The sequence below is a fragment of the Haliotis rufescens genome, unplaced genomic scaffold, assembly GCF_023055435.1.
Source record: "Haliotis rufescens isolate VD_foot unplaced genomic scaffold, xgHalRufe1.0.p SCAF_15, whole genome shotgun sequence".
Lineage (NCBI taxonomy): Eukaryota > Metazoa > Mollusca > Gastropoda > Lepetellida > Haliotidae > Haliotis > Haliotis rufescens.
The window spans coordinates 15391851-15414876 of NW_025963835.1; the positions used below are offsets into that span (position 1 = coordinate 15391851).

Below are 23026 nucleotides of genomic sequence, written 5' to 3' on the forward strand. Positions count from 1 at the left end.
TGCCAGATCAAAAGATTGGACCTCCAGGTACCTATCAATCGCCAGGGGAGATGTCGTTTAACTCTTTATTGTAGAGTATTGCACCTGCTGCTGCAATTTACATGTCGATGAGTTATTTAGCCACCGTTGAAATCAATTCGGGACAGAGACCGGATAGGCTGAGGTAATTCCACCCGACTACGATATCCCGAAACACCATCGACCTGATCAAAATGTTCTGTTGTGTCGGAGACACTTACAAACAACTGATCAAGTGAAACGAACCAGTCAATGCAACTGATTCATTTGACCAGGGTGCACGGGAATTCTTGGAATAATCTGAATGGGTAATTCGTTAATTGGAGTATACACACGTATTATATGGCGGTTTCAATGGCCGAAAGTCTACCTTTAAAACGCGAGAACAATAGGGTAGGGTTCAGATGAATTACCTTCCGTGACCAGAGTTATGCCTTTTGCTATGCATGTCACTGTGTATCCCATAGTCTGATGGCGCGATTTCTCCCTATTGTTTCCGTTTTCTGTTGAATTTGTGTACAAAACAAAAGACTTTCTCGGCATTTGTCCCCCGTAGACTCGAACTCCAGTACTGATATAGACTCGCGTGGTGTTAACAGATCAAAGCCCCAAGGGGGCCGACCATTTGATAGGGGGACTTTGAACAAACATATTCGGTTACGAAAATGGTGCAAATTATTGTTTCCTAAAGTTAAAAAAAACAAAAAACTCTTGCCCACTGGATATGCTGTATGTTCTGAACAATAATGTGTTTATGGTAAAAACAAATGTTTTTGACTCCTTCCAGTGAAATAAATTATGTTTTAAAAACAATGACTGAAAAAAAACATTCTTGCGCAAACAAATATACCAGTTTCTCGACATTTGCCCCAAGTAGACGAGATTCCAGTATCGGGGACGACAAGGGTCCGCGTGGCGAGAAAAGATCCACTCGCTAAACATCGACAAGCTCGGATTGGTAAAGCAATACACCTAACACTCTCACAGGACAGAAAGGGAAATGGTTTATTTAAAGCGTTTGAGTGTGTAGTGTTTACTTTCACCTGCGGATTACGTTGGTTTACAGGAGACTAATACGATGATCAGCTCGGTGGCGTTCTGCGACTGGCGCCGTTTATTATATTGCTTTAATTTAGTCAGTCAACTGCGTTCACCTACATTATGTTCAAAGTGTAAGAGCGATTAGTGTATTCCGCATATGTGCCATGGGTTGTCCCACGCCCAGAGCGAGAACAAATATTTAATTTAGTTCCGTTTGTATTTCTAATACATATTCGATTGACTAATGTCTGCTCTGTGGTGTACGTGTTCTTGTAAGCCAGGCTGGTGGTTTTGGTTACCATTGGTATAGGATTATGTTAATAGCTATAAGAAATTAGTGCATGGTATATCCTCGACGTGAAAGGTTCAGGTTTACTGTTACATATATTTTGCAAATGTAAAGATGTTATAATTGATTATGGTGTTAAAGTGATATACTACTCAAAAGAAGTTAAGGATCGCCTGAATCTTTCATATTGCTATAGTTAATCTCTCATGTCATGACAGATTAACTTTACCGTTATGAAAGAATCGGGTTATCCTTAACTTCTTTTGAGTAGTATATATTCACTATCAATATCAGTGGGGTGTCCTAGTGGTTAAAGCGTTCGCTTGTCACACCGCAGGCCCGGTTCGATTCCCCGCATGGGTATAATATATGAAGCCCCTTTTCTGGTGTCTCCTTTGGTGATATTCTTGGAATATTATATATAAAACCCATTTCTGGTGTCCCCTTCCGTGATATTGCTGGAAAATTGATAAAAGCGGCGAAAAACCTAGCTCACTAACTATCATTATCGGTGGGGTAGGTTAGTGGGAAGGCCCGGGTTCGATTCCCCTTATACGTACAATGTGTGAAGCCCATTTCTGGTGTCCCCTTCCGTGATATTGCTGGAAAATTGATAAAAGCGGCGAAAAACCTAGCTCACTAACTATCATGATCGGTGGGGTAGGTTAGAGGGAAGGCCCGGGTTCGATTCCCCTTGTGGGTACAACTTCTGAGGCCAATACCTGGTGTCCCCTTCGGCGATATTGCTGGAAAGTTGCTAAAAGCGACATAAAACCATATTCACTCACTATCAATATCGGTGGGGTAGGTTAGTGAGTAAAGCGTTCGCTCGTCACGCCGAAGGTCCGAGTTCTATTCTCCACATGGGGACAATGTTTGAATCCCATTTCTGTTGTCCCCCGCAGGAATACTGCTGACAGCGGCATAAAACCATACTCACTCACTATCAATATCAAGGATGGATAAAACAACCACCAATGCACCAGGTAACGTCTAAACGACTTTTAAGACATGGCAGGTTGAATAGTATCCTAAACCTAATACACTGAAATCGAAACACATTATAGCTGTCTCATACTATTTTGAGGTTTAAGAGGGGCATGGGTGGCCCAGCTGTCAAAGGCGCCGCGATTCGCTATGCAGAGTTACGTCCCTTGGGCGTGCCAGAAACCTATGACAGTTCGCCCGATTATGTTTCTAGATTTGTCAGCATCATACCCATGCTCATGGATTCCACCAAAGTGGTAAACGTCTATCACTTCGGGATTTCCTCCCACATGAAGCTAACACGCCGTGATGAAACTGGAATAATGTTCAAAGTGGCGGTCAAACAAACTCAAAGGTAGTAGCTATTTTCACACAGGACATTATGGAATCAGGAAACATAATCAGGACATGTGTCTCATCTGAACAACTGTAATAATGGCAGTTGTGTTTACATCAAACGTTTATTGGAACACAGTTGTACAATGAAATAGTATATCCAACCCCTTCGATAGCGTGCGTTATAACTATTTAAATACTGGATGTGATAGGCTAATTCTGTAATTATATAGTATCATATTCCCGGTAAACACCAGGCGGGGTGACCCAGGTGATATACACATATATACACAATAGCAAGGGTAACAACAGGCGCCCTTGCCGAAGACCACTTCCTGCCCCGGCCTTGTCAATACCGCGGATCTGAACACCTTATTCATAACTCCGTTGCAAAAGTCACCAACGGGAGTTAATACCCGTCAAAGCAATTTTCCTCTCGGGTGAAAAATACTTGATTGAAACAGCAGAGATTAGCGCTGTGAGTCAGTGAACCCGTTTTCCTCGCGAGACTACCGTTTATCGTGCCGTGTTTCCTTGACAGTGTAACGCACGCATACTGGTAAAAGGCTTGTATACAGCAAGTACAACGCAGGCTATTGTGTCTCCAACGCGAACTACTCACTCCGTGCGAACAACAACTGAGCTGTGGATTCCAGAAGCCTTTATCATCAGCTGGGATTATGTCTGTCTATTTTGAAATTATTGATCAGCGACTAAGTCACACGAATTGTTAAGTGGAAGTGACAGAACTTTATAGTCCGTGCCGTTAACTGTTTGTGTGTATGGAAATGGTGATGTATGTCTTCATAAGCTTCTGTTGTTATGAACAGGTGGGCATTATTGAAATTCTGCAGTTGGGGCTGGGACAGGGAGTTTCACTCACACTCCCATACATATTTCCAATAATCAAAATTGATTGGTAAACCCCTAATATCCAACCAATGCTGCTCGGTGGCGCAGTTACATATGGCTCAATGGATCAGTGTGCACTTGATATTCATTCTGAGCTCCCTGGGGAGTATACAACCAAATCTGCACGTGAGGCGCTAGAATGCAATCAGTCACATTAACAGTTTATTCTACCGGGTACCCGTTCACTGCTGGGTGAACAGGCATCTCTAACTGGCCTAAGGAGACACCATAGTGTCATCTTTGTTATACATTAGTTTTATGTTTGACGTCTTTGAACTTACTACAGGGGAGGGGGCGGTCGGGTAGCCTAGTGGTTAAAGCGTTCGCTCGTCACGCCGAAGACCCGGGTTCGATTCCCGACATGGGTACAATGTGTGAAGCCCATTTCTGGTGTCCCCCGCCGTGATATTGCTGGAATATTGCTAAAAGCGGCGTAAAACCATAACACTCACTCACTCATTACTACAGGGGAGAAACCTACATCACCTTTGCCTTTTTTTACCAATGTCTTGAGAATACAAATGAGATTGATATAGATAAACTACTCAAAGGAATATAAAGTACTCCCGATTCTTTCATACAGTTAATCTGTCACGCCATATTCGGTAATATATACAGATCGCAATGTGATTAAAGCTTATAAACGTCCTGCATCACTCCGGGCTTTCTCCCCATATCAAGTTGACACGCCGTGATATAAATATAATACTTGTCCAAACGGCGTAAAATAAAATAGGTGTCACAGCTTGACCTGTCCGTCCTTTGTTTTGTTTGTTGTTTTACGCCGCACTCAGCCATATTCCAGCTATATGAGGGCGGTCTGTAAATAATCGAGTCTGGACCAGACAATCCAGTGAATGGCTTCATGAGCATCGATCCACGCAATTGAGATACGATGACGCTTGGGGCTTCAGTCAGTAATCCTAAAGTACAAATGACTGCCACAAAGGACGGACATGTTAAGCTGTGACTCTTAATTATATAATAAAACTGTTATTGTGTGACGGCAGTGCGTTTACTGTGCTGGACACAGATACGGTTTACTTCAATGATTTAACTTTTAACGTTATATTTCTTTATGCTTATAAGTTATGAAAATATGTGTACACGTTTTTAATATATATACCTAAAATGTAGCTGTACTATGCCATCGTACCCCAAACACACGAGTCGTTGTTATCAACCAATGGTTAACAGGGTCCAAACTTGACTATTTTCAGACCCCTGTGCTATTGTGACTACACGGTATAACATCATTTTCTTACTCACTAACTCTATCCACGATTTCACATTTCCTGAAGAAACACAGAATAACAAAACAAATAAATAACAAAACAAAATTCTAGGTAACAGGGTTTTACAAGTGTTATGAAGGGGCCCCTGGGGGATGATATTCATTGGTACTGACACACTTCTGGGTCATGTGTTCTTATAGGTAATGACCCTCTCTGTGGTCTAGTGGATAGAGCGTCTGCCCGGAAAGCGGTGGTTCGATCCCCTGGTCGCGTCTTGCCAAAAGACATAAAGATGGTACTTGTAGTTACCCTGTTGGACGCTTCGCACTATGGGGATAAAAAATGGACAGGTTGTCTCGGAGTCCATGTATGGAGTGAACTGCGGCATGTTATCGCAGTGGGATAGTGCTATAAAACCGGCGTAAATCTGTACTAATCTTGAACGCGACATTAAACCCGTTTCACCTCACCACCTCTAATAGGTAACACATTGATCACACTCACTCCTGGCATTCATGCATTAACCAAGACATCCGACCATACGCAGAAAACATGCTGAGAAAATACAAAAGCCTTCTTTTTATATATGTGGTAAAACGTTCTATACTTAACAAGCAACACAGTAATTTATTAACAGTTACTTCTAGCACAGGCAATCAGAATGTTCAACCATAAAAAGGATACAACATTTCCGACAACGCTTGTTTGTCAACCTATACTTGTTATACTGCTAAGACGATGTACAGGCCGGGTCTGTCAAGACAATGTAGCGTCACTCACTGTCCCAACAACGCCGTCCATGGACACGTTGTCACGTCCTGGGTGCCGATATTTTACGAGAGCCTCGCCTTGTCGCGACAGGCGCTCCAAATGAAGTAGAAACCACTTCAACCAAGGACCAAGGAGGGCCAATATTTCACCACGTGATGTAATATAACAGCTTATTTGCAAAATCTCAGCCGTCACTGACAATGTTAATACATAAATTGCCTCCCATATATCTGCCCATGCCTGTTATTCGTGTGATGCATGGTAAATGCAGGAGGGGTCCTGTCAAAAACGCAATGAAGTGCAAATCTATGTGCACTAAACTAAAGTTTACAACCATGTGGAACCGTATACCGCACGTTAAACTGAAATTTGTTTTACAATGACATCATGTGTACTTCTAATAACTTTTATACTAAAATCCACCATTGAACAGGAATATTTTCAGCGCCTCCAGTTGAGATGATCCCTAAGTTGATATGACGATGCAAACAACAATCGGAATATGGATCGATGGGTGTTCCATTATGTGCAGTGATTATAAATGCTTTAATAGATAGTGTAAATATGAGTAATATATCCCAGGCCTGGCACTTGAGCTTCGTGTGTGTGGTTCTCAATGCAACAGTTATTGTCGTCATGGGGCTGTGGTGACACTGTTGTCATAAAAACAACAACATCGGCAGTGGCGTAGCTACCACGAGGCACAAAAACACGTGCTTACACTTTAAATTCGTTACAAAAATAAAATAAATTAAGTTTAACATAATTATTTATAGCGTTCTTCTTTTAGTCGTTTGTTATAGTTAGATCTTTGGTTAATGTACGGGTTCACCTACCAGTGTGAAAACTGTCGTTGATGAGTTAGTATGACATTGTTGTTATTCGATATTGTTTTTAGTATATCAGGGTTTGGTCACAATGTCCAAACTGTTCTACGCCTACAATGTGTTATGTCCAGAACGTGGTAGGGATATCACTGTGGTATCAGATCCGTGAAGATCCTGGGTAGAATAGTTCTTCAGCAACCCATGCTTGCTGTAAAATGCGACTATGCTTGTCGTAAGAGGCGACTAACGGGATCGAGTGGTCAGGCTCGCAGGCTTTGTTGATGCATGTCATCGTGTCCCAATTGCGTGGAGCGATGCTCGTGATATCAATCATTGGATTGTCTGGTCCAGAATCGATTATTTACAAACCGCCGTCATATAGCTGGAATATTGCTGAGTGCGGCGTTAAACAACAAGCAAACAAACACTTTGGTATCTCTGTTTTAGATATATTGTGCGGGTCTGCTTATGTTCGCGGTCGGGGTTTGATAAGCGTTGTGAGTGTTTAAGAAAAAACAATGTACTGAGAAATGTTTGCTAACATTTAAATTTCGCGTCGCTACCCCCTTGACTGTTACACCCCCTTACCTCGTTGAGGAGCTATCACCACATTTTTAATTGGTTGAAACAAATCAATTACAAGTGATTCCATGGCATTTGATTTGATGCACAAAATCGTCATATGATACAATGGTGTATCGAGGCCATTGCTGCCGTTGACTCTGTTCGTGTGACAAGGATACCGTCATATTATTGTATTAACAATATCCAATAACATGTTAGCTTACATTCAAATTTGACTGTCACACCCTCTTTACCCGTTGAGGAGCTATCACCCTATTTTAAAATGGTTGAAACAAATCAGTTACAAATGATTCCGTGGTATTTGATTGGATAAACACGTAATTCACCGATTCTTACTGTTGTCTACATATTTTGTTTGTTTATGATTAAATACGCAGCCGGGAAAGTTATTATTATTGACGTATTTTTTTATAAGAATTGATGTCAATGTTTTTTCGCGTTTATGGAGATCACTGACACAGTATGTACACCAGTTTTTACGTCAAAAAAGATATGGAAGTCAATTCTTAAATGAAAACATCTGATTATGTGCAGAGAAGCCTTGGTAGAGAATCACTCATTTATAGTAGTAACAGTAATTTCAAGTATGAAAAGTAAGAAAATATGGTTTCACATGGTCAGCAATTAATTGGAATATGTTTACCCCGATGATATATTTTCAAATACTGTTTGGTGATGGAAATTGTCGGTTTCTTCACGGCAGGTAGTGAGTGAGTCGGGTTTTACGCCGCTTTTAGCGATGTTGCGGCTGGAACACCAGAAATGAAATGCACACCATATGGGTTATCGATCCAGGGCCTCAGTCGTGATGAGCGAACGTTTTAACCATAAGGCTACCCCACTGCCCCATAATATAACAATGAAGTAAACAGAAATTCTACCATGAATTTGGTAAATACTCGATTCTGATTCGTCAATCAGAGGTATCAAATCACAATAAATCCCTTCTGATTGAAACAGCCGATTTGACGACTGCATCACCACGGAAGCTCGTATTTTTAGGGTTATCTCCCATTAGTTACACGTCCCATTTGTCCCACGCCTCCATATTCCCAGTCGTTACACACCCTGGGAGGAGGCCAGGAGGGGATTAATTAAGACAACACCTACTGAGTAATGGACCAGTCCTAACTGGAGTACATACGATTACCACAGAGACCTAGGTATACATATTGATTGCAAAGCTGGAGTTTTAGCACAAATGTTATTGTGAAATGTAACGATATGACTAAAAGGCAACTAATCTGTATTGAATGTTTGGTTATTATGTGTAAAACAATATGTATATAAAAATAAGATATTCTTTGGTGAATTGTATATAGTCTGAAATTGTTAAAATATCACTGTCATAGACACCGAATACTTTTTACTGTGAACATATTTCAGATTTTATGTTGCTCTTAGATGTCTTTGGTATTACTAAAGATGTCCTCAGTGTTACCACAGTTCCGCAGTATTTCCTTCCAAGAAACGAAAATGTCTGATGCCATTGCAAATATGCAACATCAACTATAGTGCATCATTTCCTACCGAAAGATTATTGTGACATTAAAATATGACAAAATTATTTTTCTTTGTGTTCGCATAATTTACCCAACTATTTGTTAAGTTAAGATGTTTCTAGTTAAATCGCTCAAATTTGTAATTATCAAGTTTTATTTTTGTTTATTTAACAGACCAAAAGGGGTACACATTTTGATAATGACCCACATAAAGTACATGATTAATTTTCTACTTTTCTTGGATCACTCCATTCTAATACTTAGGTAACACAGGGTAGACCAGTCAATGTACCATTTTTAGAATAGTACTTCTTTTACAGTCATTGTCGGTAGGCATATCTAAACAGTTATATGCACAATTATATGCTACAAAATGCGGTTACTACGATATTCACAGGATGTGTGGCAATATTTTCATGCGGTAATACGACAGAAATCTGCAAAGAGAATGTATTTGAAGCTTTGAGGACAACCGAGGGCGCTATTTGGCACTTTTCTTTGTATAGCTGTGACGTCATATCTTTTGCGTCACAATGAGCATTATGACGTCATAATAGTGACGTGCGGTGTAAAACGAAATCATATACATATATAGAATACTCCCGTGTAATACCAATTTTATGAAACTCGTGAATAGTTGTGGAATCTGACGAGCGAAATTTTACACGGGACCGAGTTTAGTATTTTATTTATTACTTGCCATTTATAACGTTTTCTTTTAATTATACTGTTGAGTATGAATAGGCTGACACCTACACGATCAACGGCATAGTCCAACTGAGTTTAACAGAATAATACTTCAAACACGTCAAAAGTTGAAACGTATGAATTTAATACCATACAACGGTCCACCTTTAGAATTCACAAAATTATCGTAGGGCTAAGACTATCGCAACTCACATACTTTAACTTAGACTAACGACTGTCGTTGCGCTACAATACGATCGCCTTGTGGAACGGGCCTTGCATCTCAAAGTTTACCATAACGTCACCAACCCGATGACGTAATTTGTGGAATTTTGTTGCAAGATCCATCGGCGAAACAATGCCATATGACGTCAGCCTAGCAACAAGGTTGCTGGGGTCATCGAGTGTGCATAAGCTCCTTTCAGTGATCTATCAACTCCACACGCAGTGTCGTTGAATAAACCAAGGGATGTCGAGAGCTTTCAATATTTGTGACCGAAACGTGTTCCGAGAGTACATAAGCACGCGTTTTGGTATTACACAATGTGTAATACAGCTATATGTTTATTAAACGGGCGATCTCTTCACGGGCAAGTAATAAACTAGTTTTCTTCAAGTTAGGTCACGAAGTTGCCGTGCTACATGCTTTCAGTGCTTGTCATTTGTTCGTGTGAAGAATTACGGTGTAAACAAATTGCTTGAGCATATACAGCGCAATATTTTATGCACAGGCTGTTGTCGGTGATTCCGTATATTCAGATCGACAACTCACTCAAAACACTGGACTCAAACCCATTCCGATTCACTTAATGTATTTTCTAACACCAGGAGTTCGCGTTTTATTTAGTCATGGCTAGAATGGAGATAAACATAATGTGCTTTCAATGTAGAGATAGGTTACCTGTTGATTTATCCGCGCTAAATGTAACACTTGAACCCTCATGCTGCGCGTTGGGTTCCACGTTCAATTTAGCGCGGTAAATCTACAGGTAACCTAGCTCTCCATTGAAAAACACAGTATGTTTATCTAATAAACAAGGATTCGTTTCTCGTATAGACTATATATATGTAGATTGAGTCCCTAACAGCATGCTAGTCAATCTGCCCGGCGCTCGGCATTCGGGGGATAAACAAATGACTTTTCGGCTCGGATTCAGAATACTGTGTCTGAATGGCGTATCTATGTAAAATTGCGTCATCGTATCTCAGTGGGCTAGCACTATAAACCCGACATAAGTATGGACTGGTACAAGCAGCCACACGCACACTTGCATGCACGTCAGATGATGACAAAGTGTGATCCGATTAGTTTGTGTTTTTGAAACCTGATGCTCATGATATGAACCATTGGTTTGTCTAGTCCAGACTCAAATATTTACAGGTTGCTGTGACACAGCCATATTACAATGACATCATGCACCCGTTTATATATGCTTATATCAATGAGCTAGAATGCATAAAATCGTCATATCATACAATGGTGTATAGAGGCCATTGTTAGGTCGACCGTATTCGTAGATACCGTTGTATTGCTGTATTAACAATATCCAATAATTTACGTCAGCCTATTGATGAGTGAGTGAGTTAGTTCAAATTTAAAGTCACATCGGTCTTGTTTCATCTAGTGCCTATAACATTTTATACATCGTTGTTCTATCATATAAGAACTTCCCAACAAAGGGCATTGACAAAACTATAGTTACACGTCACAGATTTCTGTTTAAAACTAGCAACAGAACATAAATGATCACAGCCTATGAAACGACGACACAATTTAAAAATAGGGCAATAGACCACCAGCAGCTGAAGTTATGCCACCCAAAGACCGTGTAACTTATATTAGAATTCTACACTGACTAATTCACAGGCCTCGAATATATTAGTTACACATTAGGTCGAGCGTGCCACCATACTAGCGCATGGACTAAACTGTTGGGCAACAAAATGTTAGATGGAGGCTAAAATGGAACAAACAAGAAATGGTTATTCGATGGTGATGTCATTGATACGATTATCATAGTCGTGTTTCGGAAATTACGTTTGCAGTATTTCGGCGACTCTTTTCAGCCTACTAACCTTTCGATAAAGATTTAATATTTTTGGTCGAAGACAATTTTCAAGCTATACTTTCCAATGCCCGTCAGTTTATATGATCGCAAATTGTCAACTATCTACACTGTCTTAAAGATAGATATTCAATCTAGAATGTTGAATATGATTTAATGTGGACAATTTAGAACCACGTCATTAAAAGTTTAAGTAACATTGAAAAGCTGTAGTAGCCACCAACACATGATTGCCCTTTGGTTTCACATAGTTGTTGATCAAGTTGCTTGATGAAGTTCAGTACCGCTCTCGAAACGTCAAACTTAAAGAACAAAAGGAATTTGCAATCCACATGTCAGTCAAAGTCTAAAATCAACAAGCGTTCCCGGCGGTGAAGATTTTACTGCCACTTCAAACGATTAACCCTGTGTCAACTTCCCTGACAATATTACTTTCCCTCCCAAAGCCATTACTGTAATGCTGGTCTAGATTTCCCACATGTTGATCTAACTGGGGTTCCTTTTAAATTTAAATGTAATTGCTTGTTTCTATCAAAATTATATATTTTCAGAGACTAAGTGTTAGTTATGCCCAAAAATATCCTTATCGAAACTATGGTAAAATATCAGCACTGCGGATATGAAGGACGGGTTCTAACTTGGAGTGGGGTAATGTTCCCCCGTGGGGACTTCTTGTTAGAATCCACCTATGTTTGTCCTAAGAGATCGGGTGGCCAGGCCCGGTGATTTGGTTAATTGCGTGTCACTGTACCCTGACGGCGTGGAATGTTGCTCATGATATCAATCACTGGTTTGTCTGGTCCAGACTCAATTTATTGCAAGCCGACGTCATATTGCTGGAATATTGCTTAGTGCGGCGTTAAACAACAAACACACACACAATATGGTTAGCGTGTATGTAATGCAACATGATACGTCCAAAACTCTCGACGACCGTGAGGAGCAGGTCGCAGCTCCTCACCGTATTACCTGAACCTGGGGCAAGGGATCAGTGTGCAGTCATGACATGTTCAGCTTTATGGTTTGGTATTTACGTTATACTGCGTTACACGGTGGATTGGCTCTGTATAATATGGCATCCATTATCTGTCCTCAAGATCAACGATCCTAGCCCAATCTGCAGCTCCTTCCACCCTCCCGTGTCACAGGTGGTATCCCCCACCTGTTCCAGCCCTTGAAGTGTGTATAATTAAAAATAGTGAGTGAGTGAGTGAGTTTGGTTTTACGCCGCTTTTAGCAATATTCCAGCAATATCACGGCGGAGGACACCAGAAATGGGCTTCAAACATTGTACCCATGTCGGGAATCGAACCCGGGTCTTCGGCGTGACGAGCTAACGCTTTAACCACGAGGCTACCCGACCGCCCCAATTAAAAATAGACCAAACCTCCCTACTGTGAACAGTGGGACCCCACCGAGCGGCATATATGCTGGACTAAACGAGACAATTTCCTACAGTTAAATTACTAATATGCTGGGGAAAAACTTTAACCAAAAATAATTCTATAATTTTTCAAATGCATGTACAAAAAAATTCTGAAAATGAAAACTTAGATGGTATTTGAAATCTTGATGTTACGTTAACAACTCTTACATATTGTTATAAGATAAGTAACATTATTTGTGCCAATAATTGTTATTTCTGACTTTTATAAAATTAAGAATGCATCGTCTGTTATATACATCTACTTGTGATTAATCATCAGCTGTCACCCCGTGGCATGGTAAAGCGTATTGGGAATGACAGAGCCTGTAAATGGAATGTACTCTAGTAACTTCAAACACCACAATCTCTGCTCAAATCAGAGCAACTTCAGACAGGTAGTCCCCATGTCACACTATCGGGTACCCATTAGCCTTCAATACCTAAGGAGTCAATACATGTGTCTGTAGTCTGTGTTCTGTTGTTCAGCATGGACGGGGTTAATAGACTCTCGGGAGTAAGACTTGCCGAGCGCCGTCACCAATCCAACCACTCTCCGCGCTAATTGTTATAACTCTTTAACATGAACTCAATTTGCATATGTTTTCAATACGTTATGGTAATAAGCCATGCTCCTAAAGGTCCAGGTTCACCTTTGCACCCTCGTCTGTTGTGAGATACAAAATAAATACATTTTACAGTAAGGGTTAAGTTCATATGCCATGATAAAGCTGCACACATCAACGTTTACTGTTTTAGCCAGTAGGTCTATGTAATTGAAATCCGCTGTCGTGGGATGCGCATTCGATGCCACAGTTGTAAAGTGTTAAGTGTTGTTGATCACGTGTATTGTTTTACAGCATAGAACATTCTACAGGGTAGATGGGTTGACACTACGCGTGAAAAGGACATGATACCGGGTTGACATTACACGTGTAAAGGACATGGTGCCGGGATGACAATACACGTGTAAAGGGCATGGTGCCGGGTTGACACTACGCGTGAAAAGGACATGATACCGGGTTGACATTACACGTGTAAAGGACATGGTGCCGGGATGACAATACACGTGTAAAGGGCATGGTGCCGGGTTGACACTACGCGTGAAAAGGACATGATACCGGGTTGACATTACACGTGTAAAGGACATGGTGCCGGGATGACAATACACGTGTAAATGGCATGGTGCCGGGTTGACATTACACGTGTAAAGGACATGGTGCCGGGATGACAATACACGTGTAAAGGGCATGGTGCCGGGTTGACATTACACGTGTAAAGGACATGGTGCCGGGATGACAATACACGTGTAAAGGGCATGGTGCCGGGTTGACATTACACGTGTAAAGGGCATGGTATCTGGTTGACGTTACACGTGTAAAGGACATGGTGCCGGGTTGACATTACGCGTGTAAAGGACATGGTGCCGGGATAACATTACACGTGTAAAGGGCATGGTGCCGGGTTGCCATTACACGTGTAAAGGGCATGGTGCCGGGTTGACATTACACATGAAAGGGACATGGTACCGGGTTGACATTACACGTGTAAAGGAGATGGTGCCGGGATAACATTACACGTGTAAAGGGCATGGGGCCGGGTTGACATTACATGCTAAAAGGACATGGTGCCGGGTTGACATTACACGTGAAAGGGACATGGTACTGGGTTGCCATTACACGTGTAAAGGACATGGTGCCGGGTTGACATGAGACGTGTAAAGGACATGGTGCCGGGTTGACATTACACGTGAAAGGGACATGGTAGCGGGTTGACATTACACGTGTAAAGGACATGGTGCCGGGTTGACATTACAAGTGTAAAGGGCATGGTGCCGGGTTGACGTTACGCGTGTAAAGGACATGGTGCCGGGATAACATTACACGTGTAAAGGGCATGGTGCCGGGTTGCCATTACACGTGTAAAGGGCATGGTGCCGGGTTGACATTACACATGAAAGGGACATGGTACCGGGTTGACATTACACGTGTAAAGGAGATGGTGCCGGGATAACATTACACGTGTAAAGGGCATGGGGCCGGGTTGACATTACACGCTAAAAGGACATGGTGCCGGGTTGACATTACACGTGAAAGGGACATGGTACTGGGTTGCCATTACACGTGTAAAGGACATGGTGCCGGGTTGACATGAGACGTGTAAAGGACATGGTGCCGGGTTGACATTACACGTGAAAGGGACATGGTAGCGGGTTGACATTACACGTGTAAAGGACATGGTGCCGGGTTGACATTACAAGTGTAAAGGGCATGGTGCCGGGTTGACATTACACGTGAAAAGGGCATGGTGCCGGGTTGACATTACACGTGAAAAGGACATGGTGCCGGGTTGATATTACACGTGAAAAGGACATGGTACCGGGTTGACATTACACGTGTAAAGGCCATGGTGCTGGGATGACATTACACGTGAAAAGGGCATGGTGCCGGGTTGACATTACACGTGAAAAGGACATGGTGCCGGGTTGATATTACACGTGAAAAGGACATGGTGCCGGGTTGACATTACACGTGTAAAGGGCATGGTGCCGGGTTGACATTACACGTGAAAAGGACATGGTGCCGGGTTGACATGACACGTGTAAAGGGCATGGTACCGGGTTGACATGACATGTGTGAAGGACATGGTACCGGGTTGACATTACACGTGAAAGGGACATGGTACCGGGTTGACATGACATGTGTGAAGGACATGGTGCCGGGTTGACATTACACGTGAAAGGGACATGGTACCGGGTTGTCATTACACGTGTAAAGGACATGGTGCCGGGTTGACATGACACGTGTAAAGGGCGTGGTGCCGGGTTGATATTACACGTGAAAAAGGACATGGTACCGCCACTACCGGATAGATATTACACGTGAAAAAGACATGGTACCGGCACTACCGGGTAGATATGACATGTGATAAGGACATGGTACCGGCACTACCGGGTAGATATTACACGTGTAAAGGACATGGTTCCGGGTAGACATTACAAGCGTAAAGGACATGGTACCGGGTAGACATTACACGCATAAAGGACATGGTACCTAGTAGATGGATAGATATTGCAAGTGTTAAGGATATGGTACATGGTGGGCGGAAAACGTTACACCCGTAAAAATCACGGTACTGGGTAGATGGGTAGACATTACACGTGTAATGATAAAATGCAGTCCGTTGGTAGAAATTAGAATGACTATGAACCAGGATAACAATGAATCAAGCACAGTGCTAAGTACCATCAACAGCAATATGTGGACATAACACCTGCCCTTACTGCCGTCCGGGGGGCACGGTGTAGTGGCAGACAGTGGCGATGGTCTGCGCGAGACTACAGGTTAGAGTCCCCAAACAAGGGCCAATGGGCTATTGGGGATTGCGTCTCTTTACAGCGGCGGTTTATTGGCGTTTGGAAAGTCTTTCATCTCCAGTTTGAAGTTAATCGTCACGCCAAGCAAGTTGGTCGCCTGCTGATCTAGGCTCGGGGGAAAGCACGCCGGGACACCACGCCAATACACTCCTTCACGTACCTCCGATGCATACTGCCCTATTGATAAGACGTGTCTGTCAGGTTTTCGTCAGCAAGGGTATGCGATTTGTTGAATATGTATATCCAGGGGGGTTGGGGGTGGTGGTAGTTTGTTTGTTGTTTAACGCCGAACTCAGCAATATTCCAGCTATATGACGGCAACATGTAAATAATCGTGTCTGGACCAGACAATCCAGTGATCGATAATGTGAGCAACTGTCCACTCCGTCGGGATACGATTCCATGCTATCACCCAAGTCACCGAGCCCGATCACCTGATCCATTTAACCTCTTACGACCAGCATATGCTTCGAAAAACAGAAATTGTCTGCCACAAAAAATACACTGAACCAAGTTGTTATTTTGTGGTTTTGCAGCTGTAGCTGGTGTCGGGTCTCAATACAAAATCTTCTCCAACCACACCCCACATTATGTGGTCTGTCGTAAGAGGTTGATGCATGTCATCGCATCCCAATTGCGTGGATCGATGCTCATGGTGTCATTCACTGGATTGTCTGGTCCAGACTCGATTATTTACAGACCGCCGTCATATAGCTGGAATATTGCTGAGTGTGGCGTTAAACAACAAACAACCAACCAATCATATTGTGGTCAAATGGAAGCTATACCTATTACACAAACCCCGTTAAAGAGTCTTTAGGCGTGCCCAGTATGTGTGCAAATGGTTTTCAGTTAACAATGCCTTATGCATAAACATAAATCAACTACATGCATGGTCCAACTGAAGCTATTGTACAAAGGCAAGCCGTGTGTCCGCTGCCAGTGTGTACACTATTCAGTCGTTACATGGGGTATTTAGTGACTGACTGAGAGCGCGGCCTGCACACTGTACAGTCGTTACATTGAGTACAGTGGCCGCCAGAGAGCGGGCTGTTCCCACTGTGAATGGGACTATTCATGCGCCATTAAGATTTAAACCACGATTCACAACACGGAAAGCCATCAGATTAACTGCCCTTTGTTGGAGTACATACGCTGTAGAATACCAGCCATAAGAATTACCTCATGTAATCTTCACGCGACTGTGGGAGCTTTATGACGGATCATACCGATCCTTGTTCAACACCTCGACAAAGCTGTCTTATTACTGTATCGACACGTGTAGCTGATTCACTAGCAGTGCTAGCAATCATACCGGCGTGTACTATAGACTTAGGTCGGGCTTTCACTTTTCGGTATGGAGGCGTACAGTTGGTCTTAAAGCAGAACTATCATGTTTAAAAAGTCGGAAGTGTAGGACTCTAAATAGCATTGGGAACGTCATAGCTACACTGGGGGCATTGACCCTTCACAGTAGGGGTGTCACGATACATCGAAATATCGATATATTGCTATTGGTAAGCACTTAAAGGCAATAAATCGATTGTTAAATCAGTTTCCGATCAATAGTATCGATTTCTGGTAGGAATATCGATAGTTTCGATTGTATTTATCATATCAATAAATACATGCAATGCTGTTCAAATTTGTTCTTCTTTTGATCATGAGTGGTAGTACTTTACACATGGTAATGTGGAAGTTTCTTTCTCTGAAATCATTAGGGTAAAGAAAAAACAAATCAGTCATATCTCAAACTTTACTTTTTATTTGTTGTTATGGTTATAACATTCAAAGTAAACTTCAGTTCCAAGGTTTAATTCAACTCTAAAGTCCATCTAAAATGACACACTAAAATCTATCGATATTTATCGCAATAATTCCTCATAATTTCAACCTTGCGACTGGGTTTAAAATCTTAACTAAAAGGATAGTAGTGTGTGTGTGTGTGTGTGTGTGTGTAAACCGTGTAACTTATGTGATGTCACTGATACCTAACCTTATCAAACAAACCTATATGTACATACTATATGTCTATACTTCTTTGGTGTGTACGTAATAAATAGAAAACAACAACAAAGTAAACATGTCAAATAATAATAATAAGAAGAAGATGAAGAAGAAGAAAGAAGAAGAGTATTTTGACATCTTAGTGACTTTGGTTTATATATGAGTGTGTGTAGGTGTATGTGTGTCTGCGTATGCAACGGCGTGTGTGTGTGTGTGTGTTTAAAGTATTCTTACACGTCCTTGAACAGTTTTGAAAAATCATCACCACCCTCCATTTGGTATAGGAAGGGCTGTTTTTCATTGTCCCATGTATTACATGTCAAATGAAGCGTTGAATAAAGGATTACAAGCAGGTACAGATAGCTCCGAGTCGCAAACGGTTGAGCTCCAGGACTCCACACTGAGCAAGTATGGTAATCCCCTTCTTTGTATTCGTACCGGGTGTTATCGCTACGCGACCAATCAACCTCTCAACTGGGGTGGGTGGTTCAAGCCCTTACTCATGTGAGGCGCACTTCGATCCGAAAAAGGGAACATCATCTGTCAAGTCGACAAATACAATAGCTTCGTTATCGTAAGCGTCAATGAGATGTGCCTGTCTTGTTAAGGGAGTAACGTGAGGTCTGAAAAACATACGTGGTGCTCTATAGGAAGAAACAGCGATCACCGCGTTGTATACTCGGAGAGCGTCCTGTCCCTCTGGGGAAGATCCGTTCACATCTTTACCCTATCACAACGGAAGGGTGGGAAGTACACCCTCTGATGTAATGGCATGGATTGGTACCTTCTCACTCAACCCGCAACTTCTCATGGATATTGCGTGACCCATGTGATTTACGGATAACCTTATTGGACGACATAGCAACAGTTTCACATTCAGCCTTCACAGCTCATGGATCACAAGTCGGCTTTGAAAAGTACAGTACTCCTTGAAACAATAATCGAATTTATTACAAACATTAATATTGGGAGCCTATATTTGTAATATTGTTCCGGGGCATGCTTTTATTCGGCCTATATCAGGTGATTTATGGCATAACGATCGAGCACCTGTCATGTTAAGTCGTGTATTAGTATTGAGTGTGAATGCCGGTGTTGTGGGTAGTGTATGCGGCCTCGGATCTACATGTTGTCGGAAGAGATAAAGTCGATTTACATGGGATCGTGAGTTCACAAGCTGACAGCGGAAACACACTATTACATCGATCAGTGAGGATACACATACCCGATCAATTCGTCAGCGGGAAACACCAGTCTCGGAGTTAAAGTACACAGAACGATTACGGTTGCCATCTGCGAAATCCAACTTCATCTGAACGGCTATACACAACTCTGCAATGTTACTCGAAGGATAACAACTTGGAGGTGGTTTATGCTGTTCATCGAATACTTCAACTATGGCTCCCTGAACAATGTGATTCTGGTTATTTTACGACCACGTAAGTAAAGGGGGCATTGTTCTATGCATTGTTCCATTGTTCTGTTTTGATATTGTGTCATCATGCAACAAGGGAGCACCTGCAAGAGTTGTTGACGTTTGAACAATGTCGTCGCGAAATTGGTCCATCAAATGTGATCGAAATTGTGTGCTTGATTGAAGCTGAGTTGATTATTCTGCGATTGACTTGGCTGCAGGTTATTGAGAGGGGGACGCGGCACCCACAAACAACGTGCGAAATACTTTACAGAGCTGCGCTACAATATTGATTCCGTCGGGAAGGTGTGACAGAAAAAAACAGATTTTTAAACGCTCGGCAATCGTGCGTCAATCAGATCCATTATGCATGGTGGGTGTGCATGACAAAGTTATTTCACGGCTGACTACGCTCATCTGGCTTATCGCATGCTGGTCTGTCCGAGGAGTGACCAGGCAGTATCTGTGACATGTTAAACCAAGGCGTGACCTGGCTGGCCTCGGGATACAGGCCTGGCCACCAACAGAATACCGACAATGTTTCCATCCCGGAGTCCGAGGACAACATACAGATATCAGCGGAGGAGGTGGTACGGCGGTACCCTGAGTGGGGCGCTGGTCACCCCCCGGCGCCACCCCCGCGGCGGGCACAGAGCGCCAAGGCGAGGTACCTCTACAAGACAGAAGAAACCAAGATGGAAGCAGCCAAGTTTAAGAGACCAGGCAGTGGGCGTCCCCTGTCTGCTGGGAGAGGGGTGCCGAAGAAAAGGGCGTGTAGTGCAGGGACAACACGGTCCCTCCCTATCACCCCAAGGCAGGGAGGACCTGTCACGGGATATTTCATTCCTAAGGATCCACGGACTAAATTGAAGATTGATTTTCACCCCGATCCCAATCACCTATATATGGACCGCCATTCACGGTGTTTTGATACCAGTCACATCCACGACCCCCTCCTGTCGTACAGGCCCCGACCGTCGTGTCGGGCTGCCTGGGTCCCCACCGGCACGCGTCCCGGGTCCTCGTGCAGCGCTCGTTCAGGGTACGTGGATCACTTGAGTAAAATACAGCGGTACACGGACAACCATCGGCCACAGACAGCGCCAGGCACGGTGAGTCGTTTTGAACTTTCCGCGTTAAGAACTGTCTAATGACAGATTATCCTAGCTGGTTTTACGTGGCTGTGAGGGTTGGTCGGGTAGCCTAGTTGTTAAAGCATTTGCTCGTCAAGCCTAAGACCCGGGTTCGATTCTCCAAATGGGTGTTATGTCTAAAGCTCATTTCTTGTCCCCGTCATGCTAGATGTTGCTGGAATATTGCTGAAAGCGGCGTAAAACCAAACTCACTATTTCACTTACTCGTATCAGTAATGTTTTTGTCAGAATATGTTTTGCTAATAAAAAGCAGATAACATAACATTATAACACAATAAGGTTAAATATTTAGAAGAAACAAAAGCAAAATGAATTAAGACATACGTTTGGAGAGCTGGATGATAGTATCTACGCATGTCAAACCAAGTTAATTTCTTCAATGATTTAGTAGAGCATTGCGAACATATCTAGAGCACACATACATACACTGATGTACAACCTACGGTTTCGCCACCTGCTGTACAGCCTACGTGGTCTGTATATTGTGGGAGGGAGTCACGTAGCAGCTAAGACCATATAAAACCATAATGTTAATAGAAGGCGATGGGTGAATGAGATTGCAATGTTTAAAGGACATATACGCGATCGAATTCATATATGTTTAAAAACTTATATGAAATAGCCAGACATGCTGTAACGGATTCTGTGGGACACTGGCATATCCGGCGATTGATATAAATATTTGTCCAGCTTCTGCGAGATAAAAGGAAGCGTTTGTAATTCAGATCGAAGTGATAGGGCTAATTCTTTCAGTGAGTATATTTTAAAACTATGGCGTTTCACACGACTCCTCTATGTGGTTTTAGCCGTTTGGTCACCATTGTTACAAGAATCGCAAACATTATTCGACACTCAGATTTGACGGTTGTAATCGCCGTAATATTCACACGGAATTCAAGTGGAATTAAGCTATCATCATAAATATTAAAGAAATTCCGCGGTAAATTGTTGCAAAAAGACGACTGAATTTGGATGTCTCGCCAAGGCAGGACACGCCACAGCCCACCATTGCAGAACTGTAACATCGATGTGCTATTAATGTCATATTGGCGTACTATTATTACTAGATCTGGTGTGAGAGTGACATGGGTAAATACAACGGTAGATATGGTGTGAGAGTGACATGGGTAAATACGACGGTAGATATGGTGTGAGAGTGACATGGGTAAATACAACAGTAGATATGGTGTGAGAGTGACATGGGTAAATACAACGGTAGATATGGTGTGAGAGTGACATGGGTAAATACAACAGTAGATATGGTGTGAGAGTGACATGGGTAAATACAACAGTAGATATGGTGTGAGAGTGACATGGGTAAATACAACGGTAGATATGGTGTGAGAGTGACATGGGTAAATACAACAGTAGATATGGTGTGAGAGTGACATGGGTAAATACAACAGTAGATATGGTGTGAGAGTGACATGGGTAAATACAACAGTAGATATGGTGTGTGATAGTGACATGGGTAAATACAACGGTAGATATTGTGAGAACGACATGGGTAAATACAACGTTAGATATGGTGAGAACGACATGGGTAAATACAACGGTAGATATGGTGAGAGTGACATGGGTAAATACAACGGTAGGTATGGTGTGAGAGTGACATGGGTAAATACAACAGTAGATATGGTGTGAGAGTGACATGGGTAAATACAACGGTAGATATGGTGTGAGAGTGACATGGGTAAATACAACAGTAGATATGGTGTGAGAGTGACATGGGTAAATACAACGGTAGATATGGTCTGAGAGTGACATGGATAAATACAACAGTAGATATGGTGTGAGAGTGACATGGGTAAATACAACGGTAGATATGGTGTGAGAGTGACAGTGACATTGGTAAATACAACAGTAGATATGGTGTGAGAGTGACATGGGTAAATACAACAGTAGATATGGTGTGTGATAGTGACATGGGTAAATACAACGGTAGATATTGTGAGAACGACATGGGTAAATACAACGTTAGATATGGTGAGAACGACATGGGTAAATACAACGGTAGATATGGTGAGAGTGACATGGGTAAATACAACGGTAGGTATGGTGTGAGAGTGACATGGGTAAATACAACAGTAGATATGGTGTGAGAGTGACATGGGTAAATACAACGGTAGATATGGTGTGAGAGTGACATGGGTAAATACAACAGTAGATATGGTGTGAGAGTGACATGGGTAAATACAACGGTAGATATGGTCTGAGAGTGACATGGATAAATACAACAGTAGATATGGTGTGAGAGTGACATGGGTAAATACAACGGTAGATATGGTGTGAGAGTGACAGTGACATTGGTAAATACAACAGTAGATATGGTGTGAGAGTGACATGGGTAAATACAACAGTAGATATGGTGTGTGATAGTGACATGGGTAAATACA

The 23026-nt window shown here is 42.3% G+C and overlaps 1 protein-coding gene across 1 annotated transcript in view; it reads left to right on the top strand.

Moving 5' to 3' along the window:
• Nucleotides 1-23026, top strand: part of LOC124138744 — a 76467-nt gene that overhangs the window by 1520 nt on the left and 51921 nt on the right. The window lies entirely within an intron of this gene.